Source organism: Lathyrus oleraceus, chromosome 2 (genome assembly GCF_024323335.1).
Source record: "Lathyrus oleraceus cultivar Zhongwan6 chromosome 2, CAAS_Psat_ZW6_1.0, whole genome shotgun sequence".
NCBI lineage: Eukaryota > Viridiplantae > Streptophyta > Magnoliopsida > Fabales > Fabaceae > Lathyrus > Lathyrus oleraceus.
This window is the reverse complement of record NC_066580.1, coordinates 256,403,657-256,410,285: the sequence shown is the minus strand read 5'-3', so window position 1 is coordinate 256,410,285 and position 6,629 is coordinate 256,403,657.

The window sequence follows — 6,629 nt, the reverse complement described above, 5'->3', positions numbered from 1 at the left end:
GAATTCAAATCATTATGAAGAAGTATAATCAAGCACAATGATTAAATCAACAATTAAAGGAATTCATCACACTTCGTATAACCATGTAAATAATATTCATCAACATTTATTTCACATGTTTCAAACATCCATCAACACAAAAGAAGTATAATATTAAAATCCAATACTATATTCCCAAATATACACATAACTACAATTATCACATAATCATATATTTTTCCATGTTATGTATCCAAACATCACCAAATTCAATTACCATATCTCATACACACATCACAATCACATCAAGTTATGTACTCAAACATCACCAAATTCAATTACCATATCTCATACACACATCACAATTAAATCACCACAATCAAGAGTACTCATCAAACCTAACAATTCCAAACAACCATACAAAATTAGGGATTTTAACCTAAACATACATCTACCCATTGACCCGATCATACTAACCCATAATAATAAGGATTCCCCCCTTACCTCTTCAATTATCTGGAAACCCTAGCTCCTCTCTTGTTCTTCCCCTCTTCTCCTCACTTTCCTTCTTCTCTTTCTCTATTGTTGTCAAATGATCAATGAATCCTAATTCTCACTCTCCTCCCCTTTATATACTAGTATTCTATTTGGGCTTAAGTCATTATACTTCTAATTTAATTAATAGGCCCAATAAGACCTAATATTAATTCAATTATTCATGATATCTCCTATCAACTAAATAATTAATTAACACACCAAATTAATTAATATAATCGATTATTATACTACCGAACAACCAATTAATTAATTAACACTCCACCTAAATAAAATAAAATATAGTAATAATAGTATAATAAGTAAATACTAAAAATTGGGTTGTTACGACTCTCCCCCACTTAAAAGATTTTCGTCCTCAAAAATACATCAAACGAACAACCCTGGATACGATTCCCGCATCTTATCCTCGAATCCGACCTCTCTTTGGGTTCAGGAAAAGCACAACATTGCACTCTCGCATGTAACAACATAATGTCCAAGCTCGATACAATTGGAACATCCAAGATAAGCAGACGCTTCTCCCCCACTTATTTCATTCCCAACCTGCCAATGGAAAATAAAACAAGCATCGACGGTGTTCTCACACACATGTCGCATACTAGGGAACGAACCTAATTAAACAACCTGGCCGGACCGACCGACCTGCTCTGATACTACTAATGTATCAGACAAACAGTATCGATCGTGTCAGATACACGAATCAAATACAACGGGATGGAAAATCCTAACGACTATTGACCAACTGGTCAACCAGGCTCTGATACCACTAATGTAACACCCCTTTTTCTACCCCAAAATACTTAACATATAATCAGAGTAAATCAGCACGCATATAAACAAAAGGGCGTCACATCGAAGTTTTCAAAAACTAAAAGCTTTCAAAAACCAACATCATTAATCATCAATATACAATACACCTGGTCATTTAAAATAACACATTCCAATTATCATGAATATTCATGAATATGCGTTTGCAGCGGAAAGTAATGAATACTCATGTATCTCATAAAATGATCCATGTCCCATACCATGATCATCTCTTAATAATCACCTCAAGATGAAATAAAACAAGTAATAACATACTGCATATCCAAACAAGATATGAGTTCAATACTACTAATCTATCCAGTGTTACATGACCAGAGCATTGACTCATTACCTAGTCTTCAAACTAAAACACGAAAACTCTCCGGCTAATCTCGAGCGAGCTACCGTCCACTTACTTCAGCGATACTACTCTAGAGTATCTGCACGATACCCATGTAAAGGTAACATTCAAACAGAAAGGGTGAGAATTCAAATCATTATGAAGAAGTATAATCAAGCACAATGATTAAATCAACAATTAAAGGAATTCATCACACTTCGTATAACCATGTAAATAATATTCATCAACATTTATTTCACATGTTTCAAACATCCATCAACACGCAAGAAGTATAATATTAAAATCCAATACTATATTCCCAAATATACACATAACTACAATTATGACATAATCACATATTTTTCCAAGTTATGTATCCAAACATCACCAAATTCAATTACCATATCTCATACACACATCACAATCACATCAAGTTATGTACTCAAACATCACCAAATTCAATTACCATATCTCATACACACATCACAATTAAATCACCACAATCAAGAGTACTCATCAAACCTAACAATTCCAAACAACCATACAAAATTAGGGATTTTAACCTAAACATACATCTACCTATTGACCCGATCATACTAACCCATAATAATAAGGATTCCCCCCTTACCTCTTCAATTTTCTGGAAACCCTAACTCCTCTCTTGTTCTTCCCCTCTTCTCCTCACTTTCCTTCTTCTCTTTCTCTATTGTTGTCAAATGATCAATGAATCCGAATTCTCAATCTCCTCCCCTTTATATACTAGTATTATATTTGGGCTTAAGTCATTATACTTCTAACTTAATTAATAGGCCCAATAAGACCTAATATTTAAATATCTCTATTTAATTCAAATAAATTAAACTAACACGATATATCCACCAAGTTAATTAGTTCAATTATTCATGATATCTCCTATCAACTAAATAATTAATTAACACACCAAATTAATTAATATAATCGATTATTATACTACCGAACAACCAATTAATTAATTAACACTCCACCTAAATAAAATAAAATATAGTAATAATAGTATAATAAATAAATACTAAAAATTGGGTTGTTACACAGATGGTTTGGTATCAGAGGAGAGTTTGCAGTAAGGTGGGGATTGAGGAGATGGTGATGATGATGGTGAGGTGGTTTCATTCAGCATTTCTGCTTCTGAAACTGGTAAAGTTGTGGTGGCGAGGTTGAATTTCAGAGAAGGTGGGTTAGAAGATCTGGTGGTTGAGGGAGGAGTCTCAGCAGAGGTGTACATGGAAGTTATTTGGGGAAGAGAAGAAGCAATTGGTTTAATTTTGACAGAGGAAGGGAGAGATACAAACTTACCTGGAGAGCCGACCAGAGGAACTACGGGTCTTGATCTAGAGGATTCTCCCAGCTTAGCTTTCTTCTCCTTCTTGGACTTCTCAGAGGGCTCTCGCATCCTCTTCATGAAGTTTGGTGGATACTTAGGTAGTCAGTCCACTGTGAATTCAGAAATATCCACCCCTTGATTGGCAAGGTCCTGTAGATAGTAGGCTACTACATCTGGAGGGTCAATCTTGGAGAATGGGTAGAGTCCGTTTGGAATCTCCCTCTGATCTCTGAGTGCTTCCTAGGAGGTATCAAGTGTTGGTTTGGCTCTGACTTGATCAATGATCCCCATGCTCTTCAGACTCCGAGCATTCAGAGATCTTCCAATGTCAATGGTGACATATTCTATGAGTCTGCGCTGAATCAGGTGGTCCACGAGGCCACTCCCGATCAATACATCAGATATCAGTCTCCCTAGAGGTATGTAGTTCCTTGTCTTCATGTTGTTTCTGGTGACTTTAACTGAATCTCTGAGGTACTTGAAGAGGACTGCAGGTAGACAGAGTTTCAGACCCTTGTGAAGGCAGTACAAGATGCACTTCTGATCTGTGTTGATGTAGTCAGAAGAGTTTGAAGCAGGACGACGATGGATGGTGCCTAAGATGGTCTTCAACCAGACCCAGAGGTTCTGATGTAGTTCCTTGTTCTTGGAATGCTTGCCTTCACCACTCTGTTGGAAGATGGTAGGGTTTATTTCCTGGGACAAGTACTTTGCCCTAGGGTTTATGTTGTAGATGCGTGTTCCTCCTGTCTTCTTCATGTTCATAAGGGAGGCAATTGATTTTTCAGTGATGACTATCTTGACTCCCAGAATGTAGGAGACAATGTAGTGGTCATCTGAGTCCGTGAAACACCAGAACTCCTTCACCAGATTCGTGTAAACAGGGCCATAGAGACGTTGAAAGTAGGTTTCCCATCCTTGCATTTTCAGATCTTTAGTGAGGTCAATGCCATTACGCTTCATGTTTTCAAAACAACCAAAGTTTCACATAGAACTTCAAGCTTATCAAAGGGAGTTGCTAGAGGAATGTGGGGCTCATGATCAAGGATGTGGGGTTCCCTGTATATTGGAGTTGAGACGACGCCGGTGGTTGTAGTAGTTTGTTGGCTAGAACTGGGTGCTTACTCTATTGAGTTCATCTTTTGGGAGAAGTTGTAAACTGATTGTTGCTGAGAATCCATGAAGAATAGTTGAAGATAATGATGAATGTTTAAAGAACTTTGATGAAGACTGCAGAAATCCTTTGAAGGAGATGAAGAACTGAGAGAGAGGGTTTTGTGAGGTCGTGAGTGTGTGCAAGTGTAGTTTGTGAAATGAATATATACACATTTAGGGTGCATGCAAAACGACACTAGAAAGTGAGTTTAACAGTTAAGAAATTGAATGCAACACATTTAACCAAGTATGCACATTTAGAGAAGAATGATTATAGCCCATGATGGAGGTCTAATCCCCAAATCAACACACTGCTCGAGGATATATCAAGAGTCTGTCTCTTAATTTCTGCTAGACAGTTGTCTAGAAGTTCCAAGGTCAAACGCAAGATGTACCATGTGTTACTTTATCTGATCTTCAGGAATACCAAAGGGTTGGATCCTGAAGATTTCTAACTCATATGACTTCTAACTGGTAGTAGCATCAGAGTCAGATACAGAATCAAGGTGTTTGCTTCAGAGTCTTATTTTGCTATTTTAGAGGCATATTTCATCCTGTACAATTTTGAATGTTCAAATTTTTCAAGATAAAAGAGAATCTATCTTCAGCCAGGGGTTTGGTAAAAATATCAGCCCATTGATGGTCCGTATCAATAAATTTTAATGTTATTACCCCTTTCTGAACATAGTCTCTAATGAAATGGTGTTTTATTTATATGTGCTTACCTCTGGAATGCAAAATAGGATTCTTACTTAAACAAATGGCGGCAATATTGTCATAGAAGATAGGAATTTTACTCTAAAAAATCTGAAGATCTTCTAGTTGATTCTTCATCCAGAGCATCTGAGTAGTGCATACTGATGCTGAAATATATTATGATTCTGCAGCGGACAGAGCTATGGTTGATTGCCTTTTGCTGGCCCAGGATATCAGATTCTTTCCCAAGAACTGACAATTCCCAGATGTACTTTTACGTTCCATTCTGTCCCCTGCGTAATCTGTATCATAGTAACAAGAAAGTCTATACTCTGATGTTTTCTCATACATCAGGCCCATGTTAGGGGTTCCTTTAAGATACCTGAGTATTCTTTTAACAGCTGTTAAATGAGATTCTCTAGGATCTGATTGGAATCTGGCACAAAGACATACACTAAACAGAATATCAGGACGTGTAGCAGTCAAATAGAGAAGAGAGCCTATCATACCACGATAGAGCTTCTGACAAACCTTTTGGCTAACTTCTTCTTTTTCCAGAATGCAAGTTGGATGCATAGGTGTCTTAGCAGATTTGCATTCCGCCATTTCGAATTTCTTCAGAATGTCTTTTATGTATTTACTTTGATAAACATAGGTAGCTTTTGAAGCTTGATTGATTTGAATTCCTAGAAAGAACTTTAGTTCTTGCATTAAGCTCATTTCAAATTCTACCTTCATTAGCTCCGAGAATTCTTGACATACAGAAGGGTTAGCTGAACCAAAAATAATGTCATCAACATATATCTGGCATATCATGAGGTCATTACTAATGTTCTTATAGAAGAGTGTAGAGTCAACTTTTCCTCTAATAAAGTCATGTTCCAGAAGAAAATTGCTTAGTCTTTCATACCAAGCTCTAGGAGCTTGTTTTAAACCGTATAATGATTTTTTAAGTTTAAAAACATGTTCTAGACATTTGGAGTTTTCAAAACCTGGAGGTTGATTGACATACACTTCTTCTGATATATAACCATTAAGAAATGCACTTTTTACATCTATTTGATATAGTTTGATAGAATGATTTACAGCAAATGAAACAAGTAAACGAATAGATTCTAACTTGGAGACTGGGGCAAAGATTTCGCTGTAGTCAATGCCTTCTTGTTGACTGTACCCTTGTGCCACTAGTCGAACTTTATTTCTGACAAATTCTCCTTTTTTGTTCAGTTTGTTTCTGAACACCCATTTGGTTCCAATAATGTCAGTTCCTTTAGGCTTTGGAACAAGATCCCAGACGTCATTCTTTGAGAATTGATCTAGCTCTTCTTTCATAGCTAGAACCCAATCGTTGTCTTGAAGTGCCTCATCATAGGAAGTAGGCTCAATCAGAGATACTAGTCCTAGAGGGATTTCTTCAGGTACCTTGAATGTTGACCTAGTTCGGACAGGTTCATCCTTGTTTCCCATAATCAAATCTTCAGAGATGTTGGGGCGGCTTCTTGATTTCTTCTGGATAGCTGAGGCTTTAGTTGCATCTGGACTTTGTTTATCAGATACTTCTGGTGCTTTGGTCTTTTCGTCAGAACCTACAAGGGTAATCTCCAGATCTACAAGTTTCTCAACTAGCTTTGACTTTTCAGGGTCAAGCTTATCATCAAATCTAACATGAATTGATTCTTCCACAATTTTGGTTTCTGTGTTGTATACTTTGTAGCCTTTAGAGTGTTCTGAGTA